This window comes from Oncorhynchus masou, chromosome 31 (assembly GCF_036934945.1).
Source record: "Oncorhynchus masou masou isolate Uvic2021 chromosome 31, UVic_Omas_1.1, whole genome shotgun sequence".
Lineage (NCBI taxonomy): Eukaryota > Metazoa > Chordata > Actinopteri > Salmoniformes > Salmonidae > Oncorhynchus > Oncorhynchus masou.
Window position 1 is genome coordinate 42,301,336 of NC_088242.1, and position 21,152 is coordinate 42,322,487.

Consider the following 21,152-nt stretch of genomic DNA (forward strand, 5'->3'; position numbering starts at 1 on the left):
CCGCTCCTTGAAAGCGGAAGCTCTAGCCTTTAGCTCGATGCGGATGTTGTCTGTAATCCATGGCTTCTGGTTGAGATATGTACGAACGGCCACTGTGGGGACGACGTCGTCGAGGCACTTATTGATGAAGCCGATGACTGAGGTGGTATACTCCTCAATGCCATTGGATGAATCCCGGAACATATTCCAGTCTGTGCTAGCAAAACAGTTCTGTAGCATAGCATCCGCATCATCTGACCACTTCCATATTGAACGAGTCACTGGTACTTACTGCTTTAGTTTTTTCTTGTAAACAGGAATCAGGAGGATAGATTTATGGTCAGATTAGCCTAGTGGAGGGCAGGGGAGAGTTTTGCATTCATCTCTGTGTGTAGGGTGAAGGTGGTCTAGAGTTTTTTTTTTACTCTGGTTGCACATCACAGATCATCAATTTTATTTTCCAATGATTGCATGTTAGCAAGTAGAATTGATGGCAGTGGGAGTTTACTCGCTCGCCTATGGATTCTCAAAAGGCAGCACGATTAGCGTCCTCTTTCCTTCTGTCTTTTCTTCACGCAAATGACGGGGCTCTAGGCCTGTTCCCGGGAGAGCAGTATATCTTTCTCGTCGAACTCGTTAAAGGAAAAAGCTTCTTCCAGTTCGTGGTGAGTAATCCCAGTTCTCATGTCCAGAAGTAATTTTTGGTCATGAGAGACGGTATCTGCAACATTATGTACAAAATAAGTTAATAAATAAATTACAAACAAGGCAAAAAAACAAACAAAGTAGCACAATTGGTTAGGGGCATGTAAACGTCAGCCATCCTCTTCGGCGCCATCTTAACACAGCTGACATAGCAAAGTGTTCATATTGGAACAAAAAGTGGAAGGTCAGTGAGGCTGTGTTAAGGCAGGCAGCCCAATTCTGACCTTTATTCACTTATTAGTCTTTTTACCAATCAGATCAGCTCTCAAAAAGATCTGAGGAGAATTGGGCTGCCTGTCTAAACGCAGCCGTAGTAGGCTACCTTTTTTCTTGAACAAAATGTTTTACTACAGGTGACAGGTGTCTTTCTGGAGTGGCCTAGTGAGATTTGACATCGGGATATAGATAGCCCTACTACGTCTTATATTCGTCATGTGAATTCATTGTTTTTAGTACATTATTTGCATGGGAATGGCAAACAGGATAAATGACAAACGCTTCAACCACATCAGTGCCTTTGAAAGCCTCTTCGGTCCTTGGCTTTCGGAGTGCTAGGTAGGGTCACACCAGGTCTGTTTATATGAATACGTGTACAAAACGGGACCAGAACATTTTTTTTTGTCTATGTAAACTCGATAGATGTTTTAATCACTACTAAAAGTTATTAGGTTGGGGGGTCTGGGGGGCGTTCTACAGTAGGTGTGGGTAAGGCCATGCGGGAGTCGAGGGGTGGGATAGAAACAGGGTTAAGGCGTCAGCATGCTTCAGTTCTTGGATGGGAAGAAGCGGGGTGTGGATGGGTGGCTATCAGGGGTACTTAACTGTGAATGGGGGTAACCAGGATATTTGTATTTATTTTTGTCGCCTTGTCTCAAATCTGTTGTATTTTTTAATTGTCATTCTCTTTTACTTTTAATACAGTTTTTGATGTATACATTTAGTTTAAATGTGTCAAACTCTTGTCTGTTGTCATTTTTGTAAATAGCACATACGTCAAAATGTACATTTGTATACATTTATACCTCTGCTCTAATAAAACATATTTGAACCTAAATGTATTATTCAAAACTTTCCAAGTTCTCATGGGGATTATTATTTTTTGCAGAAGAACCTGTTGTTGTTTATTTCTTTAACTTTTTACATGGGCATTTTTCTCTTTCGAACTGAAGCCGTTTTAAAATTATTATTCATGGTTGATTCCAGAACCTCTGACACGCTCTGAGGTGAAATCAGCTCAAGAGTGCCACCTACCGACAATATTCGCTAGTCAACTGCGCATGCGTAGCAATTTACCCACCATGCATCATCTTGCGTGAAACCAGTTTCGATTTGAACTGTAATATTTTAAAACAGGGATATATTTATACTATCTTAATATTCTGCCATGCATTCTTATGGCTGGACACATTGAACAGGGCACGAAATTTGGTTCTGGGTCCCGAGATTAGTTTTACCGCTATAGGGAATGTCATGTTCTTGAAAGCCTTCCCAAATGTACTTTTTTAAATGCAGTACACTCTGGTTTCTCTTCAGATCGCATAAATCTTTCGCCTTTTACTAAAGATTTCCGTGGAGAGGAACATTATGAGTATCAACTAATTTTTTGATGTCCTGCTTTACGGCGGGGCTTCCTTTCATTGTGAAACAAAGTGGTGATATTTTGTATTTGTGTATTTCAGTTTGTTGTTTTCAAATGTCTGGATGATTGTCATCTCTTTCAGTTGTTCTTAACTCTCGACTGAGACAACCTGCCCGATTTGGGTTCCAAGGCAAAACCGTTTGAGATTCAGGGCCGGCTTTTGCGTATTTTGTGGCCCTAAACATTTTTTTTGTGCCCCCCCCCTCTTCATAGCAAGAAAAATGTACGTTTTAAAGTTAATTTCCTGCAATTCTCCACATTTTTTTGCCATGGGGCATAGTAAGCATGACGCCCCAAGAATGCATATGCCAGGTCAAAATGACACGATAATGTAATATCTGTGTTTTCTTTATATGGGTCTAAAATATTATCAATTTTGAGGAACATAAATATATTTACTGATTGATTTGGATCTTTCAGTAATAATTTTATTGTTTTAAATGTTTTAGTAGCTCTTCAGAAGGTTGATACACATTTCAATGATGACATGCAAATTCATAAGGGCTTTTGAAAATATTTGCATATTTTTCTTACAGTCAAAGTTTCACATTCAACCTTTTTGTGTGAAAAACAAAATAAATCCACTCCAAACATGTTTTGTAATATTTCAAAACATTTATTTAAAAATACAAAGTTCATCAATATAAACGACAACGATTGTGAACGCTTGGCACCTCTTCTGGCTCTGGCTGCTCTGAATGGTGAGGGCATGGCTCTTTTTCATCACTCCACATGTTTCCATTGCCTCAGTGATGACCTTTGGCAGGTTGCAAGAGGCTTCCATGTGCCACTGTATGTGTGGGATCACAAGCTCTTTAACCAGCTCCTTGATGAACAGCCGTCGGATGCTGTTCACACCTCCCATGAAGTTGGGGTTGGCAACATCCAGCAGCTTGTACCGCAGCACCATTGGCTACCTCCTTGTCTGGCGTTTGCATGTGTAATTACGCACCATCTGATCCATAATGTCCACTACTCCTTTTGTGCAGTAATAGTATTGGAGCATCTCTGGCTTCTTCTTCGCACTGGCCTCATCCGCCACTTTGCCATCATGCAGGGTGCTCAGGAGGACAACAGCCTTTCGCTGCTTCGGCACATAACTCACCATGGCCAAATTGGCATTAAAACCAAACTCAGAGCTATGCAACTTTCTGAACTTGGATGGCATCGTAATTGGTGGTATGTCCAGCTATTTTTGGCGAAGAGACCCCACAATTGTCAAGTTATTTTCAAAGAGGTAAGAGAGAATAAAGTAGACGGCACGGGTCAAAGTAATTGATTTATGACCCTGTGTCATGATGAAGTGTACATGTCCAAATATGGGCCTCCGGCCAGGCCATCCTGTTCCTGTGGTCATGTGTTAGAGGGTGTGTGTTATTTCACATCTATATTGCATCCTTTGAAGTAGTCATGGTGATTGATGGCTAGGGGCCTGGTTGAACTGGGGGGGTTGAGTGTTTTAACTTTTGAACGTGTATGTTCCCCACCCCCAGCTTTATTGCCCTTATGGTTGTTATCTGATGATGCAGGAATGTCCTGGGGTATTGGCTGTGGCATATGCATTATAAATGTCCAGAACAAGGCCTGCGATTTTTAAAATAAAGGCCCGAATATTAAACATAAAAAATATGTCTCCTCGGCCAATTCTCAGGGTGCTCTGCAGCTCATGTCATGAACTCAATGACAAAAGCCTGGAGGCTGTTTTGCGTGAGGCTCCAGAATGTTTTAAAGGATTTTTGTGTACGAGTGAGGGACATATGTCTTACATATTCCAATCTGAGGAATGGGCAGAACCCGAGAGTTTTTCTCCAGCGCTAAGGATGAGAGAATGGCTTAAAATAAGACTCGCGCTGTGTCAAATTGAACAGGCCCTGAGTGCTTCAAGTCTACCCGGATATGCGTTGGAAGAACAGGTCTGCGGACGAAATGATCTGATGACCCTAAGAGTCGCTTCAATGGCGTATACCCCTGAACGAGTATGGCCCCCAGTTTTATTGCCCTTAGGGTTGTTATCTGATGAAGCAGGAATGTCCTGGGGTATTGGCTGTGGCATACGCATTATAAATGTCCAGAACAAGGCGTGCAAACCCAGAACAGTAAACACAATTTTTAAACATGGATTTTGCGATCAGTGGCAAAGCTGTGATGACTGTAACAACCGAAGCAGGACCGCGGCTGAAACATAGAGAAAGGGCAAAGTATACTGCCAAAAAAGCGGTTTCTAAGTGTGTATAGAACCCAGATACCGCCCGCAACTGCGCTGAAAGATGAAGTGCTGATGTCTAATGGACAGCAACGGGGGTATCTGTTTGATTACTTGGCCTGTAGAGTGAAACTCTATACGGTAGCCGAAGGAGAAGAATATACCAACCAGACATTAGGAGTGGACTATGGGGTTGAAGTCTGGACGGTTTTTCGCCAGGTTTTGTGTCCCGAACTGAGACATATCACCAAGGGGTACAGCTTGTTCACAGGCTACGAGACCCGTTGGGAAAGTACCCCTGACTACTCAGGAAGAGTATTTCACCGGGTGAAAATACAGAGAATGAATGGACTTCCCTGTGGCTGCGTGGAGTTCTATATCAGCACCGAGGAAATCTGCAACCAAAACATCCGGGAGGGCGGTTTGGTCGGTGATTTTAGGTTGGGCATGCTTATCCCTTTTAAAAGTTGGGATTTAATGGAATTGAAAATGTTGGAGTTGTTGGACGCTCTGTTTGTACAGAGCCAACAGCGCCAGAGCATTGTTCGGCTAAAGAAGTGTAGAAGTATATACGAATCCTGAGGATTATGATTCAAAGGAGCCCCAAGAAGGTACATCATCAGAAGGGTCAACCCACAGAGAAAACTAAGTACGTGGCTGCGTTAACCACGCACAGATACCCCGAGGGCTGGTTCAACAATAAAAGGAGGGTCCTTAAAACCTACAGTACTTCACTTACGCATTAACCATGGATATTCCTACCGCATACCAGAACTCCGAAACGTCATGGGGGCCCGACCCTAAGGACTGTATGCCGCGCAGCCCAACATTCTACTCCCACCTGGCAAGACCCGCGACACCACCTACATGTACACAGCATGAGGACGTGTTTAATGGTGTGGTCAGTACTATTTTTGTGGACACCATCAAGGCCTCTGTAGCCACGCTTTTAGACGTGGTGATTGGAGAATATATACGAGAAAAATGCATCGGTTGTGAGATTAATCACCCCAGCCAGCGCAGGCATCCATGCCTATACGACCCCCAAGATACTAATTCTTCAACAATTTTCAGGCGCTGGTGAAAAGACTTTGGTCCTGCAGGTTTATACCATCGCTGGTCAGAGCCCTGGAGTCTATGGGCCTTGTGCCGTCTATCCCCAGAGTTTACGGGGTAACCGAGGCATTCCTACATGAACTGAAAGAGGCGATCTACATCCACGAGAAACTCAAAGAAATCCGACACACCCTGGTGGACGATAACAAATACAGGGAGGCTGTGGTGGCTGATGTGATGACTTTCTGGCTCAATAAACCCCAAGAGACCGAGTAACATTTTTGTTATTTAGATGTAAAGCAATGGGTAACTATGTGTATACGATGTTAGAGAGAATAAATACATTTTGTCTTTTGAGAGAACTTACAAATGTTATGCATCAAATTATTGAAAATAAAGTGAACAATGTATCATTCTACACAACCCACAATTCCGGGACTAATGTAGAGTGTGTGTTGAAAATGGAACAAATCATGAATCATGTACGACATGCGGGTGAGTGTCTACAATGAACACAAATGGTAACCCTGCTTGGTGGTGATTCTGAAGAACTAGAAACAACCTTGTCTAAGATTTTACTTTATTTGTTTGAAACGCCATTTAATTGTAACATGTATCATATTTGTTGTTTATATACCTTTATAGCGGATGTGTGTGTTGTAAAAATTCAGCGAAACAAACCTGTTAATCTAAACCAAATATACAGGCTTTTGCATGATGCGATCATTGAGAAAACGGGGACATGTATCCTGCAACAAATTCTGAATTGTCTGTATACGTAATACATAATGTTTTCTTGAAAATAAAAATCCCAAAAATGAAAATGAAATGTTGTCGTTATTTGAAAGTGGCTCATTAACGTTATTGTACTTCAGAGAGGCAAGAAGGATGGCAGAGCAGATGTTGAACAACATTTATTATAATCCCTCTAATCCTGGGTTTTATGGGGGTAAGGAACGTTTACAGCGAGCTTAAACCAAAGAAACAGGTAGCCGGTTAAGCGATGCTAAAGTGAATGAGTGGCTATCAGAGCAGGATGTGCACACTCTACAGGAGAAAGCTAACTCTCTCTCCTCTGCTCTCATCCTTCTAGACCTATCGGCTGCCTTCGATACTGTGAACCATCAGATCCTCCTCTCCACCCTCTCCGAGTTGGGCATCTCCGGCGCGGCCCACGCTTGGATTGCGTCCTACCTGACAGGTCGATCCTACCAGGTGGCGTGGCAAGAATCTGTCTCCTCGCCACGCGCTCTCACCACTGGTGTCCCCCAGGGCTCTGTTCTAGGCCCTCTCCTATTCTCGCTATACACCAAGTCACTTGGCTCTGTCATAACCTCACATGGTCTCTCCTATCATTGCTATGCAGACAACACACAATTAATCTTCTCCTTTCCCCCTTCTGATGACCAGGTGGCGAATCGCATCTCTGGCAGACATATCAGTGTGGATGACAGATCACCACCTCAAGCTGAACCTCGGCAAGATGGAGCTGCTCTTCCTCCCGGGGAAGGACTGCCCGTTCCATGATCTCGCCATCACGGTTGACAACTCCTGTCAGGACCCGGTTACGAACCTGGGTCTCCGGAGTGAGAAACAGTCACTTAACCAACTGAGCCACGAATAGTCAGCAGAACCCAGAAGATGAGGCAGACACAGCAGTACTTAAGACGGTGTATTTAATAAAGTAAAAAGGAGAAGTCCTTAAATACAAAAATGGCAAATCCAAAAGGTGGTAGGAATAGCACAAAAAAAGCCTCAAGAGACACTCAAAAACAAAAACAGAATTCCACAAGAGCATCCACCGGAATCGACAAGAAAACACAGAACACTAGGGCTGGGTGCTAACATACAAACACAGGGCACAGAACTGAGGGAAACTAAGGGTTTAAATACAATCAGGGGAAAACGAGGTACAGGTGCAAATAATAATGGGGAACAAGGGAAAAAACATAAGGTCAAAAAGCACAATGGGGGCATCTAGTGACCAAAACCCGGAACAACCCTGGCCAAATCCTGACAGAATCCCCCCTAGGAACGGCTCCTGACGTTCCTACCAGCTCTCTCAGGGTGGAGGGCCCTGAACTGACGAATGAGGTCAGGATCCAGGATGTCTTTGGCAGGAACCCAGGAGCGCTCCTCGGGACCGTAGCCTTCCCAGTCCACCAGATACTGCCAGGACCGCTGCACCCGGCGGGAATCCAGTATCCGATGGACGGTATAAGCCGGCTGGCCTCCAATGACACGAGGCGGAGGGGGAGGTCTGTCTGCCGGGACAAGGGGAGAAAAAACAACAGGTTTTAACAATGAAATGTGAAATGTGGGATTAATCTTAAGGGATCTGGGTAAGTGTAGGCGATAAGAAACTGGGTTAACTCTCCTGGCAACCTTGAAGGGACCAATGTATTTTTGGGACAGCTTGCGAGACTCCACCCGTAGAGGTAAGTTTCTTGTGGAGAGCCAGACTCTCTGGCCGGGGCGCAGGGTAGGCCCGGGACGGCGACGTCTGTTGGCTTGTTGTTGGTACCTCTGTGAGGAACGCATAAGATTAAGACGGGTCTTCCTCCACATAAGCCGACAGCGTCTGACGAACTTCAAGGCTGAAGGCACTCTGACTTCTGCCTACTGGTCCGGGAACAATGGAGGAGCATAGCCAAACTGACACTCGTGCGGGGACATACCAGTGGAGGAGGAGCGCAAGGTGTTGTGCGCGTATTCGGCCCAAACAATAAAGGATGACCATGTGGACGGGTTGTCACGAGTCATACATCGGAGGGTGGTTTCCAGCTCTTGATTCATCCTCTCTGTTTGGCCGTTGGACTCCGGATGGTACCCTGAAGATAGACTGGCAGAAGCCCCCATGAGTTGGCAGAAGGCCTTCCAAAACCTTGAGGCGAACTGGGGACCTCTGTCAGAAACCATATCTTGAGGAATGCCGAAGACTCGGAACACATGATTAATTACCAACTCAGCCGTTTCCTTGGCAGAAGGTAACTTAGTCAGAGGGACGAACCTGGCCGCCTTTGAAAACCTGTCGATTATGACTAGGATAGTAGTATTGCCATGGGATGGAGGAAGTCCAGTAATAAAGTCCAATGAGATATGGGACCAGGGTCTGTGGGGAACAGGTAAAGGGTGAAGGAGTCCTTGAGGGCGGAGGTGAGAAGATTTGCCCTGGCAGCACACGGGACAGGCATTGACGAAAGTGGCAACGTCTTCTCTTATGGTAGGCCACCAGAACTTACGCTGGATGAACTCCAAGGTGCGACCTACGCCCGGATGACAGGTGAGGCGAGAGGAGTGCCCCCACAGAAGGACCTGAGTCCTCACTGCCTTGGGGACAAACAACCGATTGGCAGGACCTCCTTTCGGGTCCGGTTCGCTAGCTTGAGCACGTCTCACGGTATCCTCAACTTGCCACGAGATCGGAGCCACAATCTTAGCAGCAGGAAGGACAGGCATGTCCGTGTCATCTCGAATGGCAGGAGCGTAGACTCGGGACAGGGCATCCGGTTTGAGATTCTTCGACCCGGGCCGATAGGTGAGGATAAACTGGAATCGATTGAAGAAAAGAAACCATCTAGCTTGTCTAGAGTTCAACCGCTTCGCCTGCTGGATATACTCCAGATTTTTGTGGTCCGTAAGCACTTGAAACGGGTGAGAAGCCCCCTCGAGCCAGTGTCTCCATTCCTTCAATGCCATCTTAACCGCTAGGAGTTCACAATCCCCCACATCGTAGTTCCTCTCAGTCGGGGTAAGCCGGTGTGAGAAGAAAGCGCACGGATGAAGCTTCTTGTCTTCACCCCTCTGAGACAGGACAGCTCCAACACCAACCTCTGATGCGTCTACCTCCACCACAAATGGTTCATCCGTAGTCGGTAGTATCAGGATGGGAGCAGAGAGAACGCGCTGCTTGAGTCCTTGGAAGGCCGTCTCAGCTTCTCTTCCCCACAAAAACCTTGCATTGCCACCCTTGGTTAAAGCTGAGAGAGGGGCTGCCACCAAGCTGAAGTTCTTGATGAACTTGCGGTAAAAGTTTGTGAAGCCCAGGAAACGCTGAACTTCCTTAACGGATTTGGGGGTGGGCCAATCCGCTACCGCCCCTACCTTCCTGGGGTCCATTTGGACTCGACCGGGTTCCACTACAAATCCCAGGAATTGTACTCGGGATAAATGGAATTCACATTTTTCCGGCTTAACGTACAGATGGCTGTCCAGGAGGCGTTTGAGTACTTGTCTGACATGCTTAGTGTGTTCTTGAAGGGAGCTCGAAAAGATGAGGATGTCATCCAAGTAAACGAACACAAAAATGTTAAGTATATCCCTAAGCACATCGTTTATGAGCGCTTGGAACACCGATGAGGCGTTGGTCAGGCCGAAGGGCATCACCAAGTATTCATAGTGACCAGTAGGCGTGTTGAAAGCGGTCTTCCACTCGTCACCAGGTCTGATCCGCACAAGATGGTATGCGTTCCGCAGGTCAAGCTTAGTGAAAACAACTGCTTCCTGGAGCAGCTCGAAGGCTGTGGCCATAAGGGGTAGCGGGTAACGGTTACGGACGGTTATGGCATTGAGTCCCCGGTAGTCGATGCAAGGACGTAATCCACCGTCTTTCTTGGCCACAAAGAAAAACCCTGCTCCCGCCGGGAGGTGGATGGACGCATGAGGCCTGCTTCCAGAGCGTCCTTGATGTAGGTATCCATAGCAGCTCGTTCGGGTGGAGATAGGGAAAGATCCGACCCCTGGGGGGCAAGTGCCCGGAAACAGGTCGATGGGGCAATCGTAAGGTCTATGGGGTGGTAGCATGGTGGCCCTCTGTTTGCTAAACACCAGTTTGAGGTCATGGTAACACTCGGGAACTCGGGTCAGGTCGATGGATTCTAAAGACTCGGGAGTAGAACTCAGGGAATTCTGGAAAATACAAGTAGCTTGGCACGTAGGACCCCACTGCTTGATAGTGCCCACAGACCAGTCGATGTGAGGGTTATGGCTGTGAAGCCAGGGGTATCCAAGGACAAGAGGGAACTCGGAACAGGAGATCAAATGAAAGTTCATCAATTCCTGGTGTTGTGAAACTGAAAGTCGCAAGGAGGTAGTGACATGAGTGACAAGTCCAGATCCCAAAGGGCTTCCATCCAATGTAGTGACCCTCATGGGTTCACTTAGAGGTTCAGAGGGAACGCCATTCTCCTTCGTCCAGACACCATCCATGAAGTTACCTGCGGCTCCAGAGTCTACCAAGGCTTGAAGGTGAAGCTTGTGGTTGTCCCAGGAGAGGGTGACTGGAATGAGCAGACGGGAGTTGGACGGATGGGAGGAGGTTATGTTTCCCGTTACAGTTCCCCCGGTCTGTACGGGACAGAGCGTTTCCCTGGAGCCCGGGACACGTGGAACGGAAATGGCCCGGTTTGCCGCAATATAGACAGCGTCGCTCCCTCATCCGGCGGTCTCTCTCAGCCTGGGAGATGCGTCCAATCTGCATGGGTTCCGATGGAGCCAGCGAGGATAAAGGTGGGGACTCGGAGCTGGGACTGATAGGGGCTAGAGGTCTACGGTTGAGTTCTCTCTCTCTCAGACGCTGGTCAATGCGTGAGGCCAACTTGATCAGGGACTCGAGATGGTCCGGTGGTTCCCGAGTGGCCAGTTCATCTTGGATAGTGTCGGAAAGGCCTTTCAGAAAGCACACCGTGAGCGCCTCGTTGTTCCAGCCACTTGCTGCTGCCACCGTGCGGAACTGGATGGCATAGTCCGTCACGCTGCGCCAACCTTGGTGGAGAGTCAGGAGCTGTTTGGCTGAGTCAGAACCACTGCTTGGGCCTTGAAACACTCGTTTGAATTCCTCAGCAAAGGCAGAGTAGCTGGCACAGCAGGAACTATGGGCATCCCACACAGCAGTAGCCCAGGCCAGGGCTTTTTCCGACAGCAGGGTGATGATATAAGCGATCTTAGACCGGTCGGTGGGAAACGACGAGGGTTGTAGCTCAAAGGAGAGAGAACATTGGGTGAGAAACCCTTTACAAGCACTTGGATCACCTGAGAACCGTTGGGGAGGTGGAAGACGAGGTTCAGCCAGGGGGTTAACTGCCATGGGTACGTGAATCTGAGGTACTGGGACGGGAACTGTTGCCGGGGTAAGACGATCAGATATTTGCTTAATGGAAGTCAGCATCTCCGACAGAAGATGAGAATGTCTAGCCATTAAGGCCTCTTGCTGAACCAGGGCGGCTTCGTGGCGTTGGACAGTCTCCTGGTGGTGGGACAGCATGGCAAAAAGGTCCTGGGAACTGGCTGTCTCTGGGTTCATTTTTGGCTCTGTGTTTCTGTCAGGACCCGGTTACGAACCTGGGTCTCCGGAGTGAGAAACAGTCACTTAACCAACTGAGCCACGAATAGTCAGCAGAACCCAGAAGATGAGGCGGACACAGCAGTACTTAAGACGGTGTATTTAATAAAGTAAAAAGGAGAAGTCCTTAAATACAAAAATGGCAAATCCAAAAGGTGGTAGGAATAGCACAAAAAAGCCTCAAGAGACACTCAAAAACAAAAACAGAATTCCACAAGAGCATCCACCGGAATCGACAAGAAAACACAGAACACTAGGGCTGGGTGCTAACATACAAACACAGGGCACAGAACTGAGGGAAACTAAGGGTTTAAATACAATCAGGGTAAACGAGGTACAGGTGCAAATAATAATGGGGAACAAGGGAAAAAACATAAGGTCAAAAAGCACAATGGGGGCATCTAGTGACCAAAACCCGGAACAACCCTGGCCAAATCCTGACAACTCCATTGTGTCCTCCTCCCAGAGCGCTAAGAACCTTGGCGTGATCCTGGACAACACCCTGTCGTTCTCAACCAACATCATGGCGGTGGCCCGTTCCTGTAGGTTCATGCTCTTCAACATCCGCAGAGTACGACCCTGCCTCACACAGGAAGCGGCGCAGGTCCTAATCCAGGCACTTGTCATCTCCCGTCTGGATTACTGCAACTCGCTGTTGGCTGGGCTCCCTGCCTGTGCCATTAAACCCCTACAACTCATCCAGAACGCCGCAGCCCGTCTGGTGTTCAACCTTCCCAAGTTCTCTCACGTCACCCCGCTCCTCCGCTCTCTCCACTGGCTTCCAGTTGAAGCTCGCATCCGCTACAAGACCATGGTGCTTGCCTACGGAGCTGTGAGGGGAACGGCACCGCAGTACCTCCAGGCTCTGATCAGGCCCTACACCCAAACAAGGGCACTGCGTTCATCCACCTCTGGCCTGCTCGCCTCCCTACCACTGAGGAAGTACAGTTCCCGCTCAGCCCAGTCAAAACTGTTCGCTGCTCTGGCCCCCAATGGTGGAACAAACTCCCTCACGACGCCAGGACAGCGGAGTCAATCACCACCTTCCGGAGACACCTGAAACCCCACCTCTTCAAGGAATACCTAGGATAGGATAAGTAATCCTTCTCACCCCCCCTTAATGATTTAGATGCACTATTGTAAAGTGGCTGTTCCACTGGATGTCAGAAGGTGAATTCACCAATTTGTAAGTCGCTCTGGATAAGAGCGTCTGCTAAATGACTTAAATGTTAAATGTAAATGTACATAAACCTGTAAGAAAACAATTTCCAAGAAATAGAGTTTTTTCTACCCAACCAATGTCCCAATTTCAGGCTGATCTATGTGACATGCAGGCCCTTGCAGATAAAAATGATGGAAATCGCTACATGCTAACGGTTATAGATATTTTCTCTAAAATAGCTTTTGTCAGGGTCTTAAAAAATAAGAGTGGGGCAGAGGTGACCCGGGCCTTTGACTCTAAAGGAAGGAAGGAGGAGCCCCCAAGAAAGTGCAGACTGATGGCGGAAAATCATTTTTTAATAATACTTTTCAGAAACTCATGAAGAAGCACACTATAGTACATTTTGCTACAGGCTCGGATTTGAAAGCTTCAGTTGTTGAACGCTTTAACAGAACTCTGAAGGAGCGGATGTGACGCTATTTTACAGCTCACAACACGCATAGATATATCGATATAGTTCAAGATTTAGTAATTGGGTATAACAATAGTTATCATAAGAGTATACGGATGAAACCCTCTGATGTCTCTTCTGAAAACTCTTTTCAAGTCTTTAAAAATCTGTATGGTTTGCTCCCCCTTCGCCGTAAGAAGAAAATACATTTTAAATTCACTGTGGAGGACTTGGTTCGTATATCCAAGTTGAGGGGTGTTTTCGACAAAAAATATGAGCAAGGATACAGTGATGAGCTATTCACGGTTACAGAATGTCTGCCGCGCATACCCCGGTCTACACATTAAAAGATTATGACGGGGAACTTATAGAGAGATCTTTTTATGAGAAGGAATTACAGAAGATACAGTTGGGTAAAGACAAAGTGTTTCACGTGGAGGAGATTCTAGATCAATAGAGAGAAAAGGGTCAAAAATGGGTGCTGGTCCGCTGGAAAAACTGGCCCCAAAAGTTCAACAGTTGGGTATTAGAGCAGGATGTGGTGGAGGCATCTGGGGTTAATTTAAACCCTCATGCATGATAAAATACATCATCATTCGTGTGTACACAGGAGTGCATCATGGAACACAGCGGCTTCTACCTGACTCTCCCCAGTAATGCGTCCGCACATATATATCGTAATAATCAGAGTTCGAATTATACAACCAATTTTCCAAAGCCTATAGAGTTATCAGAGGCCTGGGAAGTAGGTCTCAGCGAGATTACATACCCCCATAGCTGGTATAATATCAAAGATAAGGACCGTGATTTTTATTGCAAAAAGTTATCGGAACCTGCAAAACTTATTAAGGTTAAAAAAGGGTTCTATAGAACCGTTGACAGGATCGTCTCCGAGCTGAATGAACGCCTATCGCAGAACAGTATGGAAATATTCCTGATGTACAACCCTATAGATAAACGTGTACAAATCTCAGGAGATGCTTCCGGGGGGATAAAGACCGGCGGTAATTTAGCCTACATGTTGGGGATGGGTCCCAATAAATGGACGTATGTCAAAGATAAATTATTCCCATTCCCCTCGGATATACATGCAGGATTTTACAACATATTTGTGTATACCGACATCATATCCTATCAAAGGGTCGGAGACAGCTGTGTGCCACTCCTGAGAACGGTACATATAGACGGAAAGGATGGGGACATAGTCACTGTCACCTACGACAAGCCACACTACGTACCTGTAAGCAAGAAATATATTGAAAACATTCTTGTTGAGCTTAAAACGGATCAGAACGAAAACATTGAATTTACTTATGGTAAAACGATTGTAAAAATCAACTTTAGACCCACCAAAACCTCTCTACATATATAATATTAGTATTATATATTTTATATACATAATACATCTAAATTACAAAGGGTTATGGAACACCGACATCTCGACCATAACCGGTATGTCTCATACTATGTTGCTCAAGTGGGTAATGGGTTACCTGGCTATTATGGTTCCCCCACCATGTATGGTTCGGGGGATAGGAGGTATATTTCGTAACCTCTTTAGGATGGTTTTACCGTTTATGAAGAGAGGCCTCAGCATAGACAAACCGCATTTAAAATCAGCAGCAAAAATATAGTAAGTGAGGTTGTAGCCAATGCTATGACCAGAAGGGCGTCACCAGATGTCAAGCGTCAAGAAGGCTCAGGGTTGATGATGTTGTCTCGAAGACCAAAAAAGAGACCACGGGGATAAGACGCAGGCTTGCGCCTAAAAAACGGAGGTTAACGGTTAAAAGAAACTCAGTTAGTCAAAGAAGGGGGAGAATTGAGGAGGTCTGGACCAAAAACGGTAAAAAGAATACTCGGAAGTATTTTCTAAAAGAACAAGCACCATGGCTCTTTTACACCGCATGTCCTCTGAAGCTATAACGACAGAGCTCGATCTTTTCACGGCTCCCTTAACCCAACATTCAGTAGAGGTCCAGTTATGTGGAGATAGCCCCACTCTCTGCCATTACAGACAACGGTCCCACAGAGTTTTTCATACCAGGCCACGGTGACAACTATCTGGACCTCAACAACACCTTGGTGCATTTGCATCTAAAAGTGACCAAAAGAGATGGTACCGATATTGCAAACGATGCCAAAGTGAGTGTCATTATTAATTACCCAGTGGCCACCATCTTCTCCCAAGTGGATGTGACATTGGGGGAACGTCTAATCAGTCAAAGCAGTGCCACATACCCATACCGGCCCATCATGGAGTGTTTACTCAAATACTCTCTCAAGACCCAATTCAGCGCCGGGCTGTTTAGCAAGGATACTGCAGGAGGCTCTATGGAATCGACAGACCCATCCACCGGTGCAAACAAAGGACTGGAGGCACGCGCTCGCTACTGTGCCGAATCTCGAGAGTTTCATCTGCTCGGCCCTATACACTCTGACATTTTCTTTCAAGAACGTTTACTCTTAAATGCGGTTGATTTAAGACTAAAATTAACCAGGTCCAAGGATGAGTTTTGCCTAATGTCTGCACAGGACAGGGACTTGGTTACACAATAATTTTGCACGCCCAATTTTTCAGTTTTTGATTTGTTAAAAAAGTTTGAAATATCCAATAAATGTTGTTCCACTTCATGATTGTGTCCCACTTGTTGTTGGTTCTTCACAAAAAAATACAGTTTCATATCTTTATGTTTGAAGCCTGAAATGTGGCAAAAGGACGCAAAGTTCAAGGGGGCCGAATACTTTCACAAGGCACTGTATTTCTCTGAATGTTCATCTTCAGCCAAGGGCTGAATATAACACTCGTGTGGCACTTCTTGAACCACTTCAGCATCTCTGCTTTTCAAAGGCCCTTTACAGATTGGACAATGTATGATTCCACACACATGCGGTTTAGGGCTATCTATTTTAAGGTTGTAATTGCAATGACATTTTGGGCATTTCTTGTTAATGTCACAAATGCTTACAGATTTACATGCCTTAGGGTGCCATGTTTCAATTTTGTGTTTTTCGTAACAGTAGGTCGAACGACATGTGCGGTGGCAATCCTCACAGGGTGTCAAGTTTAAGGGTTGCATTGGGCAATCTGCATCCTGACATACTGAACAGTTATAACGGCACGAGTGCCCCCCCTTTCGGGTATAGCCGGTATGGCAGGATGGACACACATATGGTGCCCCTATGAACGCCTTGATGTCGGTAACGGCGTAGTAATGTTCGTTTTGCACATAAAAGTACAGAATCTGAGGATGCGGTTGGGGGGTGTTTTGGAACTTCAAGAGAGCTGCATTAGCTCTACTGTGGTACAAAACCACAATCTTGATATTCAGAAAGTTTTCAAATTTGACTATGTCAGAGAAAGCCACAGCATCCTGTATACCAAGACCCACCGCCGTTTGGAGGTCTCTAGCCTTTTGCAATGCCGTCAGATCAGTACATCCAGGGTTAAGTAAATGCGCTAGGCCTATTGCAAAACACAGTTTATTATCGGGATTGTGAACGTTTATGAGGTCGGCCCTTTTATTGCTTATGATTTCTGACTGCATTAGGCTATCAAGCTTCCTTCTCTGCCCACCACCACCATCGGGTCGACGTATTATTTGCACTACAAGCTCGAGGGTCCGATCTGCTATGACGGCTAAATTTGACTGAACAAGGCGTTCTAGCAGCGCGATAAATTGTTCAAGATCTGCTTCGTCATTGGATAAAATAAGAGATACGGTGTTATGCAGGCTATCTCCACAAATTTCCAACTGTAAGACATCAGGTGGTTCGCCATAATCTCTTGCCGTCTCTAACAGATCGTTCAGTGTCCATTATCATTACGTAAAACACCGCATCGTCAAGATTCTGATTCACCCATAGGAAATTGAAAAACTGTCGAATCTCTGTATTGTTGAATTTATTCCAGTACACAACCCGGACACGTCTATCAATACCATCTCCCTCCAGATTTATTAGACAATTTTCAAATTCCCCAAAAACATCTTGTGGCGTTTCAGACTCTACGGACCTGGGCGTTAATGGTTGGTCTATCGCTGTTGGGGTGGCAGGGCCGAAAATGTCTGACTCTCGTTCATCCGATTAATTAAGGTTAAGAGGGCTTCGGGAATCTGTGATAACAGGTTTTCATCGGGCGTCCCTGACTCGTTCATACGATTAATAATTTCTAGGAGTTCGGCTGGAATCTGGGATAATATGCTTTCATCGGGCGTCCCTGACTCGTTCATACGTTTAATAACTTCTAGGAGTTCTGGGCGGTATCTGTGCTAAGAGGCTTTCAACTGTCTCACCTTGTTCCTGTAGTTCTGCCATTTGGATAATTAAGGATGTGCGTTTTGGGGTATTTCTGGAATGATAGGTGTTACACATGTATGATTTTAGCGTCTGTATTTGCGTTTTTTAATCGGTTTTCTGTTTAACATGCGTGGAATTGTTCTATGCCAGAATAACATATCGTCTCTGTACTGTCTCTCAATTAAAACCCCCAGTCGTTTGTATAGCAAAACGTTCCTCGATTTCAAAGCCCTGGAAAATAATGTGGAAAACCTTTCTTGTTCTATTGCAGGTACTGATGCCATAGAATTGACGGGGTCGATAAGGTTGGCCGCCTCACAGAATAACTGGTCGTCAACATCTTGAAATGTCATTAAAAACAGGGCTATCCTCCGCTTTGGTTGTTTCATCGGGTATGTTCGGTGCGCCGGAATCCCCCAGCTCTAGATGTATGTGTCCTTCTGTGCCGTTTTTCGCCGGGGAGGAGTCTGAAAGAAAATAATACATAAAAAATAGGTTATTAAATATAAAAATATGTTAGATACTTAAAATGTCAAATACATTTCAGGTATAATACTATATATTAACAATACATAGTTAAAATACCTCAGCTTTTTTGGCGCTGGCTGTTCTGAGGAATCGCAGAAACCGGGGGTCTCCTGGCAGTCTGAAAAAACATTATTTGTCCTTGTTTTAACATATTCTATCAAAAGAGGTATAACTAATAAAAAGACGTATAACTAATAACAAAATGTATAATGGTCTCATACCGTGTCCATGGAGTGCCGGCTCGTGAAGCCGCAAGTTTCCTGCCCAGTAGTACTTTTCTGGAGGGGTGGATTCTGAGCAATGTACTAGAGCCCAGGTTGTGCGCTGCTTGTTGGGGTCTGGAATATGTCGTGAGGGGGTGGAGGTTCCCGGGATTTGCTGTGAGTTTGAAAAAACGTTCGTACAGAACGGGAGAATTGCATCTAAGTCACCCGATGTGTCAGATGTCCATAACGAATCCTTTATCATTCTTGGCTGTATGTCAGCTGTAAATACATAAAATAGCTTTTAAAATAGTACACACTATTTTATATATATATATATATATATATATATATATATATATAAATATTCTTGGGTATGTGATTAATAATAAGGACTTACAGCGAAAAAATTATGATGGCGATTGACTGCCGGGTTTTTGAGACTGAGAATCCCCCTCATGTTGGTCCAGATCCGTTAAACCTCGTAAAAGCTGCGTAAATGTTTGGGATCCTAACAAACGTTAGACAACATTACCAGTTATACGCTATATATACACTTTTTAACTTATATTGGCATTTGGCCTGAAATACACAAATAACTCGGGTTTAATATTACAATAATATCCCGATAATATTCAAACAAAACTTAAAATATATTTTTCACTTACTCACCCCCAGAAATATCCATTAGGAGAGATTCACTTATTCAGAATATATTTTTTAATCTGTCCGGGCAGCTAAATATTCGGGCCTGTGGGTTTGCGCTAAAGCTGTGCCAACAGTGTTAAAATAGATGATCCACGTTCTGTCCCTAACTTGGGAAAGTACGGAATGAGTTTGAAGGGAGATATCCTGTATGCAACCCCCTGTATGTTTGGTTTAGAGAACAAAGGCGCTGAATTCAAAGAGACATTCTGTCTACAACCGGGTTGGTGGGGTACCGGGCGCTGATTAGATATCAGTGTTTAACCCCGGGCGGTCGGCAGATATCTGGACATGCCGTATGCATGATAGTGCAAACCTTGGTTTCAAACAATTCTCTACAGATAGAATGCTTGGGCCCCTGTTGAACACACACACACACACACACACACACACGCACACACACACACACACACTCCCTCCTGCTCCGTCACACGCACACTCACGCACGCCCCCTGATTTTCCATGTCTTTTTCCTTCGCCACAGAGCTGGGTGATGATGTGAAATACATTTTTCCATAGTTAAGGGGTGAGACACAGTTTTTAAATTCCTTTTATTGAATTCCAAAGTATTTCGTACAACCTTTAAGACATGTTAGAATTAATTAACAAATTTGAATAATGTTAAACATGCATCACGAGTGTTTTATGTAAAAAACCTCGGAGGCCTGCAGTTGTACATTATTACAAACTTTAATTTTTTTTTTTTTGTGGAAAAGTTTTATTAGTACAATTCCTTTAAAAACAGCTCATACATTTTTTACATAATTTATACACATAAAAACGGCAACAAAGCATAAAACACAGCATTTGAAGGTTACATTTAAATTTGTTAAAAAGTGCATGTTGTTAAAACCAATGAAAACAACTGTGAATAAAAGTACTTTCCTTGTAAAAACATCAAATCTGTGAAAGCCATTTAAAATGTGTACAAATGATCTAACAAAGGTAAAACATTTTTAAGACATGAAAAACATGTCAAAAGGCCACTTTGTTAAAAAGGCTGTCTTCAGTCCCTTATACAGGAGCGGGGTGAGTCTTTATCAAGCTCACCTCATCCTGCTCTTCTGAATGGATCATCGTCCCGTCCTTCGGGGCCCAGAGGGGATCCTTCCCCTAGGCGCATCGCCCTAGGCACCGCAGCGCTGTCAGGCCGTGGCCGCCGGGACCTAGGGTGTTGTGGGGGACCCTTCGCTTGGGGTCGAGGCCCCCTTCTTCCGTACCACCCCAGGGCTTCCGTGGCTACCATGGCCACTGCCTGGGGGGTGGTCTCTACGTTTTTCGCTACCAGCAGGTTACGGGAGGACCACAGTGCTTCCTTCAGGCACGTGAGGGTGGACCAGAGCTTGGTGAAGGTCTTCGATGGAATGGGCCTTCGGCCCACCCCATACAGCACGAGCTGAGGTGTTAGGTCCTCCCCTGCTGGCAGACACGAGGTGATCAGGGGGCCTGCTTCCTTCCACAGGTCCCTGGCGGCTCTGCACTCCCAGAGCATGTGCCTCACCGACTCTTCTTGGCCGCAGCCTGGTCGGGGGCACGCGGATATCCTCGCCATGCCCCGTGAGTGCATAACGGCCCTGACCGGGAGGATCTCGTGGGCGACCATCCAGGACAGGTCCCGATGCCGATTCAGGAGAACAGGGTGGGCCACGTTGCGCCAAACCGTTGTGGGCTCACCTATCGCGAGCCCGCGCACTGGACATACTGGTTCCCGATCCTGCACAAGAGAGAGAAGAGAGCGGTGTTTTGTTAAAACCGTGACTGTTTCTTTTTCCAGTTTAAAATGTCTTAAAAACTTCTGGAGCACCCATAATGTTCATAACATACCATTGTAGGAAAGACTATAAAATAATACATGTTTTTTCAGTTATTACATTTGTCTGTG

General features: G+C 45.5%; 1 non-coding gene across 1 annotated transcript; it reads left to right on the top strand.

Annotated features, from left to right (window-relative positions):
- Positions 1-2,197: 2,197 nt before the first annotated feature.
- On the top strand, positions 2,198-2,313 carry LOC135525364 (U5 spliceosomal RNA). Its single transcript, XR_010453135.1, has one exon. It is a non-coding gene; the product is annotated as a U5 spliceosomal RNA (small nuclear RNA).
- The last annotated feature ends 18,839 nt before the right edge of the window (positions 2,314-21,152 follow it).